Raw genomic sequence first — 12475 nt, forward strand, 5'->3', positions numbered from 1 at the left:
GTGTTACTCTTCGTGGTCGCATGAGGACAATTGCGATCGCGTAGGTGTGAGCAGCTAGTGCATCGCGTTCGCGTGAGGTGTTACACGTTCGCGTAGAGTAAATTTCTGAGGGAGCGAAGTTGTTCTTCGCTATCGCGAGGCCTTTTCCGCGATCGCGATTAAGGAACCACTGGGTAGAATTTAAAGTTCAAAAACGAGGGTTTAAGTTCATATCACAAAATTTGATTGAGAGCTCGGTAGAAGGCGAAATTTGGAGAGATTTTCAGAGGAAGTTATTGGGTAATGATTACTAACTCCTTTATGATTAAATCCCACTAATCTATGCTTGATTTCATCATTTAATTTTGGATTTCGGGTGGAAATAGGGGAAAATTGAGAAAAGTACTTACGCTGAATTTTGGGGTTTTGATCGAGATTTTAGTATCTGATTTGAGTAATTTTGGTACGAGTGAACTCGTGAGTGAATGGGTGATTGTATTTTGTGACTTTTACCCGATTCCGAGACGTGGGCCCAGGGAGGCTTTATGAGCGATTTTTCAATTTCTTGCGTTAGCTTTGATTGCATTGGCTAGATTAGTTTCTTGTAGTTATATTTATGCTATGTAATTGATTTTGGCTAGATTTGGGCCACTCGGAGCTGGATATTCGTGGGAAAGACATTGTGACTGATTGATTGAGCTTGGTTCGAGGTAAGTGGCTTGCCTAACCTTATGTGGGGGAACTCCCCTTAGGATTTGGTACTATTTGATATGCGAGCGACGTGTACGTGAGGTGACGAGTACGTACACGGGTTATTTGTTGTAAAACTCCATTTTTCACTAAGTCATAACTTGTTCCTCCTTATTTGAAACACACTAGCATATGTAACTATCCTATTTAGATTAGAATAGCATGCCTACTTGTTTAACTGCCCATTTGAACTCTGTGCAGTATGTTTAGTGATATTACCTGCAATATTTCATTCTATCTTAGTTTATTATATATATACCAGTAGGGCCTCGACCTGATCTCGTCACTACTCGACCAAGGTTAGGCTTGGCACTTACTGGGTACCGGTGTGGTGTACTCACGCGCTTTCCTGCACATGTTTTATGTGTGCAGGTCCAGGTTCATCTTACCAGCCTCATCACTAGTTGCAGTTGTTGCTGCTTATTGGAGACTTTAAGGTAGATCTGCCCGCATCCGCAGATCCTCGGAGTCCTCCTTTATCCCCCTATGTTCATTTTTTTCCTCTTTCTTTAAAAATAATGTATAGAATAGTTAAGACTTCTTAGTAGCTTGTGACTTGCGGGTTTTCGGGTTTTGGGAATTGTTTGGTACATTTCAAGGGTGATAATTGTATATGCCGAGTGGTATTCAGTTGCTTATTTGATATTTGTTACGGTTAGTAGTTAATATTCATGCTTTAGTTTTATTTCAACAAAAGTATTAGGCTTACCTAGTCGAAGAGACTAGGTGCCGCCACGACGGTTCACGGAGGGACAAATTGGGTCGTGACACCTGCATTTCTTCAAGAGGCTGTTTCCACGACTTGAACCCGTGACCTCCTGGTCACATGACAGCAACTTTACTAGTTACGCCAAGGCTTTTCGCGTTATTAGCACGACGCTCTAACCAACTGAGCTAATGGTCCTTGCTATATGAATGAATGATAGACTGCAGCAAATTCCATTTTCCAATTCTTGAACACCACTTTGATTACCTATTTGAGAAGTTCGCAATCCAAATTGAATATCCTGATCATGCGGATACATCTCAACTTGACTTTCTTCTATTTTATCACTTAGTTCATGGGACAGCAGGTTGCCTATATATCTAAATTTTAGACTGTGGTACAGGATAAGCCAATGACCTACTGCAGGTCAATACCTTTTAGATGGTGGACTGCCTTCATTAGTGCTCCTAGACTACCTTTGAGGTAACTATCTTATCTAAATTTGGTTGAGGCACTAGTTTCCTAAATTATTTGTGATAGCTACGGGCTATGGGTGCGCATATGTGTGGGGCTTGAGCCCATGTGCGAGCACATGGGTATTTATCCATGCTTAGGGTACTGCTTAGGCTATGATATGCCTAGAATTGACTGTTGAGTTGTAAGCTATGATGTTTCTCAAATTTGTAATATTGTTGTGAACTATTTGAGCCATTTTTGAGGTTACGAAGAAGCTAATTTCCTGAATAAACTTGGTAATTGCTAATTATGTGATTGAAATTTCCAATTTGAGCTATGATAGCACACTTTGCACATGCCAACACTTTTGCATGTTATTATACCAGTCCAAGAGCATGAAATCTGATATTTATTTATCATATATATGTGTTATTGTATACTTGTTTCTGGCGTGATATGATTTGGACCAGATGCTTGTGACCACGCCGGACGGATTGTGTTGCTATGCATGTGACCATGCTGGGCAGATTATGATATTGTGCATGTGACCACGCCGGGCGGATTGTGATATTTGCACGTGAGTTGTCAGTGCGAATTGATATTATTAGCACGTAAGTTGTCTGTGCAGCACGTGAGTTATCCGTGTGGATCCAGATATTGATATTATAGCACGTAAGTTGTCTGTGCGGATTGATATTATTAGCATGTGAGTTGTCCGTGCATCACATGAGTTATCGGTGCAGCATGTGGATACAGACACATCCCCTAGGGTCACCCTCTCATGTTTCTCTCCTGATGGTGTACACGCGGATTGTGAGAAACCGACGGGTTTCTGGTTGATGTGAGCTTAGGGAGAACTGGTTACTATTATTGGATCGGGTTGCGCGCCGCAACGGACTGATATTTGGTTATTGCATTTCATATTTACTTGCAATTTCTTTGACCGTTTACCATATTTATTTACATATCTTCCTTAAAAGCAGGATTATTGACGGAGTAAAACACTTTAAATAAAGAGTTTTGAGCATCAAATTGGTTTTACTTGAGATTTCCTGATTTGATCATATATATATTCTGTACTTGTTGAAATTATAAACTGTACAGGTGTTAGTGAGTATCATTTATAGTTCTTGCTTCTTTTACATCGCCGAGGTTAGTTAGGATACTTATTGAGTACATAGGGTCGCACTACAAGAAAAATCCTTATCTGCAACCAACATATAGGGACGAGTTAATAATCCTGTCTCTAAAAGTATATGTATTGGGACGAAATTATAATGTGGTCCTTAATTCTATACTTTATTGTGAAGGTACTAAATCTGATCCCTAAAGAAATTAGTAATTGGTCGCAAATTATAATTGAGGGACCATGAGCGGGAGAGAATGCAGCCAAATATAATACTAAAATGTTAAAAAATATTATTTTTAAAAAAAATAGGCACCAAAACTAATATACTAAAATTAAAAATTCTAAAAATTAAAGAAATCCTCGGTTTTCCCAAAACACAATTCGCATCTGCCCTAGTCTCTAAACACAACGCAGCTCTGCCTCCCTCTATCCATCTCTCAAAATTTGTATTTTCTCAAAGCAAAGGTTGCGATATTTGTTGGTTTGTGAATAGCAGGTCTACCCTAGTTTTCAACCTCGCTCGTTTGCGAATCCCAGGTATGAATGCTCTTCTGAGTTGCTCTTTTTCTTCTCTAACTTGGAATTCGCTTTATTGCTTCGCTGTATTCGACTTCTTCTTCTTCTTCTCTAACATTAAATTGGTAAAAGGTTTTACAATTTCGTTTCTTTTTTGTATAATCAATGGAAAGATTATTGGGTTGGGATTTCTAATTTGATAATTTGATTTCTCTGAAGTTAATTCATGTTTGTAGCGTATTTTTTGAAAACGCTAATTATTTCATGAATGGCTAAAAGTCCACCAGCTGCTTATAAATTTTACTTCCTCATCTTAGTTGGATAAAAGTTTAACGTTAAGTTCTGTTTGGAAGCTGATGTGTTCAATAATGTTATTTGTAGTGGATAGTTCTCAAAAGAGAGAATTACTGTATATCAATGATGGTATTGGTCTCTGCCTACTTTGTAGTTTCTGCGGCTAGTTTTTTTTTATCCTGAACATCACGGTTGCATCTCAAGGTTGCATCTGAAAGTAGTTTTGGTTATATTGTTTTTAAAAAAAGAAAGTAGTCTTGGATATATTGATTGATCTTTGCTTTCCCTTGTTGTTATCATGGAATTGTACCATAAAATTTCGTATGAATGATATTCAATGGCTTCTTGCTACATTAAAAAAGAGTTACTTTTGTCCTTTGTCTAGATAATATGGAACCTCCTAGTCTTACCAGTAGTATTAGTAAAACCATAAGAAATTTTAACAGTGTATTCACAAATATATTTCTTTCATATTACTAAGCAAGAGAAATATGAGTGTGTGTCTATAAGAAAAAGAGAAATAGAAGGGAACATGATTCTGATACATGTTAAGAACTCGAAGAAATTCACGACCTCACACCAATTACTAACAAGCAGTCTTTTTAGTCGCAATCGATATGTTTGATGATCTTGTGTCGTAAAGTATACTGTATGATTTTTTTAGGCTTAAGTACTTACTTCGATCTCGGGGCAGGCCAGAAGGAATCATGTATACATGTTTCTGGAACTAGCATCTTAATTACAAGTTAATTTAATCTCTTATTTATCTTAGTGCCATCTGATTGTACATTACAACGTATTAACTGGAAAAAAATAGCCTAATCCCCTAGTGCGGCCTTAGAGTTCAACATAGTTGTCTGCATTTGATCGTAATAAGTTGTGTTCATCTTAGTATTTTTCCTATCATTTATCTTTTTTTAATCTAATTTGTATCTACTCTCCAAGGTTATGACACCTAGTAAGCAATGGATGCAACTTATTGATAATCGGCTTGATGAAGCCTACTTAATCGGAGTGTAAAAGTTTTTGAATTATGCTTTTCAGAAACAGGAGAAGAATATGAAATAAGATGTCCATATGTCAAATGTTGTAATACAACTTTAGGAACTCGTAAGACAGTTGAGACATATCTGAAAGTACATGAAATAATTAAAAATTATACTTTTTAGTATCACCACGGGAAAAATTTATGTGAGCCGCTGTCAGAATCTGAAGATGAAGATGGTGATGAAATAGAAGAATGTGAGAGTGAAGATGAAGTAGAAGAATTGTTGAGAGATTTATATCCTAATATTGATGGAGGAACTACACATACTGGTTATGACGATTTACTTGAGAAGGAACCAAATGTTGAAGCTAAAACATTTTACAGGCTACTGAAGGATTTTGAGCAGCCACTGTACCAAAATTCTAAAGCTTCAAAGCTTTCCTCTTTAATTAAATTATTTCATATCAAACGTATGGGTCGTTGGAGTAATGAGTTATTTACAATGTTATTGAAAATGTTAAAAGAGGAGTTGTCGCCTAATGGCGCCAATTTGCCAAAATCATATTATGAAGCAAAGAAGATAATTCAAGACCTTGGAGTTTTTTATAACAAGGTTGATGCTTGTACTAATGATTTCATGTGATACTAGAAGGAGGATCGCTTACTCGATTCTTGCAAAATTTATGGTGCGTCCATATGGAAGATAGATAGACATAGCGGGGAAACAAGTTATAAAAAAGGTAAGAAGATAGCATAAAAGCTTTTACGCTATTTTTCATTTAAGCCTGGCTTCGGAAGTTGTTTATGTCTACAAAGACATCTACTCTAATGACATGGCATAAGGATAAACGAGTTGATGATGGAATAATGAGGCACCAAGCTGATTCAATGGCATGGAAGTTATTAGATGAACTTCATCCTTCATTTGCAGCCGAGCCTCGTAATGTTCAACTTTGACATGCTAGTGATGGATTTCAGCCATTTCGGAATTCAAAAACCTCATATAGCATTTGGCATGTGGTTTTTATTCCTTATAATTAACCACCTTGATTGTGTATGAAATAGAAAAAATTTATTTTGTCAATGCTTATTCCTGGTCCAGATAGTCCAGGAGATGCAATTGATACATATCTTCAGCCTTTAATAGAGGAACTGAAGGAGTTGTGGGAAGATGGTATTGAGACCTTTGATGCATCAGCTAGACAAAATTTTAAGTTGCATGCTTCTTTGTTATGGACCATCAATGACTTTCCAGCATATGAAAATTTATCTGGATGGAGTACAAAAGGAACAAGCACATATATACATACTGAAGAATTGTGATGAAGTCATAACATATCTCGAGTATGGAGAGTTTTTTCATATCGTCTTATTTTCTTATTTTCTTTAGGGTATTTTTTTTCTATATGACATTTATGGTTCACTTCAACTTTTTAGAGAGTTTGCACAAACTCATGTGGATACTACGCAATACTTGTCTAATACATAATGGAACTGACAATTTATTGAATGGTTTAAAGTTAGGGTGAGTAATACATAAATATCAAATTTGACATTCTAATGTTGTATTACTCATTCTAAAGTATTCAACTTAATCTTGTTCATAGGTTTCACAATTGCATAAAGGAGATGATAGTCGGATCATGGAAGATCTGCTCTCACTTTCACGTGGTCCTACCCAATATACGATACATTTTAATGGTTACAGTGTTAATGGATATAAATTTTATGTAGAAGATTATGATAAAACGTTCAGGACTCAAAATTATGGTGGTGTTGTAGTTGGTGAGAATGATAAAGATAGTAAGAACATTGATTACTATGGAGCTTTAACAGATGCGATTGAATTGCAATTTGTCATGGGTAGAAGAGTGATTTTATTTTGATGTAATTGGTTTGATGTGTATGATAAAAAAAAGGCGTTAAGAAGGATGAGTATGATTTCGTGAGTGTTAATCTAGGGAGATTTTTGAAATCAAATGAGCCTTTTATTTTAGCGGAGCAAGCATCTCAAGTATTTTATGCTAATGATAATTTCAACAAAGGTTGGCATGTAATGAGGAAGACTCAACCTCGTGATTCCTATGAGATTGTGAAACAAATAGATGATGATACTGTAGACTTATAAAATCTTTCACAAAGGAAACGAAAAAGAAATGATGAGGTGAAGTATCTCTTTATGAATTAGTATATTCATTGTTACATATTTTGATGGCATGATTTCTTTTAATATTATATTGCACATTTTCTCTTAATTATTGTTTAATTTTGGCTCTTTGCAGGTTCAATATGAAACCATCAAAAATTGAAAATGAGGTGGGATCAACTATGAAGATTGCTGTCAAATATGCATTCGTCACACCAGGTGTTATAAGAAAGGGACAAGGACGAGGATGATGTCTTAGATCTTTGGTTGAGAAAGAGAATATGCCAACTAAGAGTTTATTTCCTAAATCTAGTGATCTAGTTAAGCAATACATCCAAACAATTGAAACAAGTAAAAATTTTTAAATCTAATCTTTTAAATTTGCATAACTGAATTTAAATGCTTAAGTGTTAGTAATCTAATTTCTTTTCGCCAAGTGCTATAGGGAAGGGACGAGGACAAGGGCTTAAAAACTCTTCCATGTCTGCTAGTCAAGGAACGATATATAAAAACTGTATCGTTCTTGAGAAAGAGTATATGAAAATTTCATTGCCTCCATCTGCTGATCAAGTTAAGCAATACACCTAAAAGGTTTGAAACAATTTGTTTTTCCAAATCGTTTGTGTTTTTAATTGCATATATAACTGAAATAAATGCCAAATCTTTTATTAATATGATTTCTTGGGTCCAGGTTCTATAAGGAAGGGACGGGAGCAAACGCCTAGATCTTTGTGCTCCTCTTTAGGGATTTCTGAAAATGAGGTGGGATCTTTCCCTAAGAATGCTCGTTTTGCTAATCAACGTATGCAAACTCCTTCTAAAAGCACAAGATCAAATTTTACCATGTCTTCTAATCAAGAAATGCGAATAATGGATAGAAACTCTATGGTTCTTAAGAAAGAGCATGCAGTTGGAACTTCAACTGATCAAGCTATACAACACTCCCAAACAGTTAAAACATGTATGACATTTTGAATCCATGTGTTATTAATTTGTAGAACTAAATTTTGTTGCTATAGTTTTTGCCAAATTATACAGTTGTAGGTTCATCTAATCTTAAAAAGGCAAAAATAGTTCGAGGTAGGAACAAGTGCAAAGAAATTGCATCACTTAAAGTCGGACAAAAGCTGAGAGTAACCTTTTACAACAATCGAACGGTTGGAACAAATAATAAATTGTTTACGAGGCACTTGGGCAGATAGTTCGTGACCGCAATATGTGTCCGTTGGGAGAATCATCGTGGAATGATATTAAGCAAGAAAAGTTGAATCACATGTGCGTAGCTATTGAGGTAACAAATATAGTTAAGAGTATGCCTGTGCATTTTGAGTCGCACGTATAATGGTGTTATTAGAACCTGTTCAATATTTTTGCATGCTGGTGTCTGGTTCTTAATATAGTGCTTAATTAATTAAGCTTCCCATATACATGCAGGCTGCAAAAAAACTATACCTGAACTTGATATGAATTTACATATTACTGTTAATTATTTCAAAAAAATCTGCATAGATATTTTTGCCGATGATTGTGTATAGATTTTTCAATTGCGATTTCAGTTTCTATGAATGGAGTACTTTTCTTTTCTTTTCTGAAATGTGTCCAGAGTTGGAATAAAAGTATATCTTTGTTTTCAGTTTTCAAGCTCTTTTATGGCCTTGATCTTTGGCATTCTTTGTATTAACTCTAATGAGAAGTCTATTATTCTTTCTCAGGAAGAAGGAGATGATTTAATAAAATATTAACTTTATCAAACATGCTCCCTGTAATGTCTTTTCCAAAAATTGTGAAGAAATGTGTTAGGAGACAAAACACCAAGTGCCTTTGGTTGAATCAAGGTGATAGAAAACCAACTTCTTTTAGAAAATGACTAATGCTCACGGATGTTATAATCATAATGAAAGACTGGAAATGAATGGTAGATGAAAATTCAGAGACAATTAAGAGGAAGATCTGGAATTTCTACAGCAAACTATAAATACAAAAATAAAGGAATGGAGACCAACTTTGAACATGAATAGAGTTGCTGGCAGAGGTGTTAGTTGCATGACTAGTTGATCTTCCAACAACATAAATAGAATTACCATTGGAAGCAAAACAGAAAGCACAAGGTATATGGCAAGGAGCTGCAAGAAAAATGGAAAATGAGATTAGCCTATTTTATTGCTCGGGGAAGATTAATTCTCATCAATAGTGTGTAGGATACTCTTCCAACCTATTTCATGTCACTATTTCCCCTGCCTATCACTGTGGAAAACAAATTGAACAAAATCAGAAGAAAAATTTTATGGCAGAGCCACAAAAATAGGAAAGCGTACCATTTGGTAAAATCTGTAACGACCCGACCGGTTGTTTTGAATATTTTAGCCCCAATCCACTATTTATTGTATCCACTATGTTATATTGTGATTATGTGACTTGTCGGAGTATTTGGTTTTAGTTTCGGGTGAGTTTCGGAGTGAAATGGGACACATAGTACCTAAGTTGGAGGTTTAAGTTGTAAGAGTTGATCGTAGTTTGACTTTTGTGTAGATGACTCCGAAATAGAGTTTTGACGGTTCTGATAACTCCGTATGCTGATTTTAGACTTAGTAGTGTGTCAGTATGTTGATTTAGAGGTCAGTAGGTCGTTCCAGCATGAATTGGCGAAAGTTGCAAAGTTGAAGGTTTGGAAGGTTGGAAAGTTTGACAAGGAGTTGACTTTATTGATATCAGGATCGGATTTTGATTTCGGAAGTTGGAATGGGTTTGTCATGTCATTTATGACTTGTGTGCAAAATTTGAAATCAATCGGAGTTGTTTGTTATGAATCTGCATTAGTTTTGAAATTCGGATGTTCATAAGTTCATTAGACTGGAATCGATACGCGATTCGTAGTTATAGTATTGTTAGATGTGATTTGATGCTTTGAGTATATTCATATAATATTTTAGGACTTGTTGGTGTGTTCGGATGGGGTCCCGAGGGCCTCAGGTGTGATTCAGAGTGAATCCGGAACCAATTGGACTTGCTCTCTATTGCTGAAGTTGTTGGTTTTCTACGGGTCTGGTTTCCTTCTACGCGTTCACCACGTGGTACAACTAGAGCACCTGCACGAGCTGCTACAGAGAAGCCACCAGTAGCTCCAGTTGGAGGGCAGGCACCTGAGACGCCTGTTACTACCCCTTCACTTTAGGAGACTCTCGCCCAGTTTATGAGCATGTTTGGCACTTTAACTTAGGCGGGGTTGATTCCACTTACTCCTGCCATATCTCAGGTCTGGGGAGGAGCATAGACTCCTACCGCACGTACCCCAGAGCAGCGGGCCCAGGTTGATCAGGTCCCAGAGGTCATACTAGTGCAGCCGGTTGTCCCAGTTCAGCCCGAGGTTAGGTCAGCATCTTCTGAGGGGGAGCAGCTCAAGCTTGAGAGGTACAAGAAGTACCACCCTTCTACTTTCAGCGGTTTGGCTTCAGAGGATGCCCAGGGTTTTCTTGAAGAGTGCCACCGTATCCTCTGTACTATGGGTATTGTGGAGTCGATTGGGGTTATTTTCACTACATTCCATCTTAAGGGAGCAACTTATCAATGGTTGCGAGCGTATGAGATGGGTAGCCCGGCCGAGGCAGCTTCACTCACCTAGGCTCAGTTCTCAAAGATGTTCATGAGGGAGTTTGTTCCCCAAAGTCTTAGGGATGCATGGCACGCAGAGTTTGAGCAGTTGTGCCAGGATGCTATGACCGTATCGGAGTATGCGGTCCGGTTTAGCGAGTTGTCCAGACATGCACCTGCATTAGTTTCCACTATCAGAGAACGAGTTCATCGATTTATCGAGGGTCTCAACCCTAGTATTAGATTCAGCATGGCTCGTGAGTTGGAGACAGACATCCCATACCAACAGGCTATGGAGATCACTCGAAGATTGGAAGGTATGTGGGCTCGGGAGAGAGAGAGAGGAAAGGGAGGCTAAGAGGCCTCGAGATTCTGGCATATATAGTGATGCTCGTGCCCCAATTGCAGCGTGTCATGGTAGGATCTATGTGAGCAGCCCTGTTCATTCAGCACTTCCAGTTCCAGTGGTGTCCTGGCCACTCCCAGGTCTCAGGTTGCCCATTATGCACTGCCACTGTCTAGTGCACCTCCTGCATGGGGTGCTTTCAGCAGTCAGTCCTGCCGATCATACCTGAGCCAGTTCCAGCAGCCACGTCCTCTGAGACCCTATTTTGAGTGTGGTGACACTCATCATATGGTAAGGGACTGCCCCAGACTTAGGAGGGGTGCCCTTCCATAGACTACTCAGGCTCCATGTAATCCATAGGGACCCCAAACTTCTCAGGCTATGGTTACTGCACCAGTTGACACCCCACCTGCACAGCCAGAAAAAGGTGGAGGTCGGGCGGGTAGAGGTCGCCCTAGAGAGGGAGGTCAGGCCAGATGTTATGCTCTTCCTACTAGGACGGAGGCGGTTGCATTAGACTTAGTTATTACATGTATTGTTTCGGTCTGTCATAGAGATGTATCAGTCTTATTTGATCTAGGATCCACTTATTCCTATGTATCATCTTACTTTGCTCCATATTTGTGGTATATCCCTTGATTCTTTTAGTTCTCCTGTCTATTTGTCCATGCATGTGGGAGATTCCATTATTGTTGACCGTGTGTATCGGTCGTGTTTAATTTTTTTAGGTGGTTTTGAGACCAGAGCTGACCTATTATTACTCAGTATGGTAGATTTTGATGTTATCTTGGGTATGGACTGGTTTTTGCCCTATCATTCTATTCTTGATTGTCACGCCAAGACGGTGACGTTGGTTATGCCAGATTTGCCACGGTTGGAGTGGAGGGGTACTTTGGATCATGTTCCTAGCAGGGTGGTGTCTTCAATAAGGCAAAGCAGATGGTTGGAGGGGGTGTGAGGCATATCTAGCCTTTGTGAGAGATGTTAGTGTTAATACTCCTACCGTTGAGTCAGTTCCGATAGTGAGGGAATATCCAGATATATTTCCAGTGGATCTTCTAGCCATACCGCCCGACAGGGATATCGATTTCGGTATTGACTTATTTTCGGGCACTCGCCCTATTTCTATTCTACCATATCGTATGACCCCAGCAGAGCTGAAGGAGTTAAAGGAGCAGTTACAAGAGTTGCTTGATAAGGGATTCATTCAGCCTATTGTGTCGCCGTGGGGTGCTTCCGTCTAGTTTGTGAAGAAGAATGATGGATTTATGCGCATACGTATTGATTATCGTCAGCTGAACAAGGTTACAGTGAAGAACATGTATTCATTACCACACATTGATGACTTATTTGACCAGTTATAGGGTGCCTAAGTCTTCTCTAAGATTGATTTGTGATCGGGTTATCAGTAGCTAAAGATTCGGGATCCAGATATTCCGAAAACTGCCTTTAGGACTCGGTATGGTCATTACGAGTTACTTGTGATGTCATTTGGGCTGACCAACTCCCCAGCAACATTCATACACTTGATGAATAGTGTATTTCAGCCCTCTCTTGACTCATTCGTCATTATGTTT

At 38.2% G+C, this 12475-nt stretch overlaps 1 long non-coding RNA gene across 2 annotated transcripts; it reads left to right on the plus strand.

Moving 5' to 3' along the window:
* Positions 1–3385: 3385 nt before the first annotated feature.
* LOC107811197 (uncharacterized) lies at positions 3386–7994 on the plus strand. Of its 2 annotated transcripts, XR_001653849.2 has the most exons (4): positions 3386–3557; positions 7101–7315; positions 7410–7555; positions 7656–7994. It is a non-coding gene; the product is annotated as an uncharacterized LOC107811197 (long non-coding RNA). The 2 variants fall into 2 exon arrangements; XR_001653848.2 differs by having other exon boundaries at positions 7101–7555.
* Positions 7995–12475: the final 4481 nt, after the last annotated feature.

The sequence above is a fragment of the Nicotiana tabacum genome, chromosome 15 (assembly GCF_000715075.1).
Source record: "Nicotiana tabacum cultivar K326 chromosome 15, ASM71507v2, whole genome shotgun sequence".
Lineage (NCBI taxonomy): Eukaryota > Viridiplantae > Streptophyta > Magnoliopsida > Solanales > Solanaceae > Nicotiana > Nicotiana tabacum.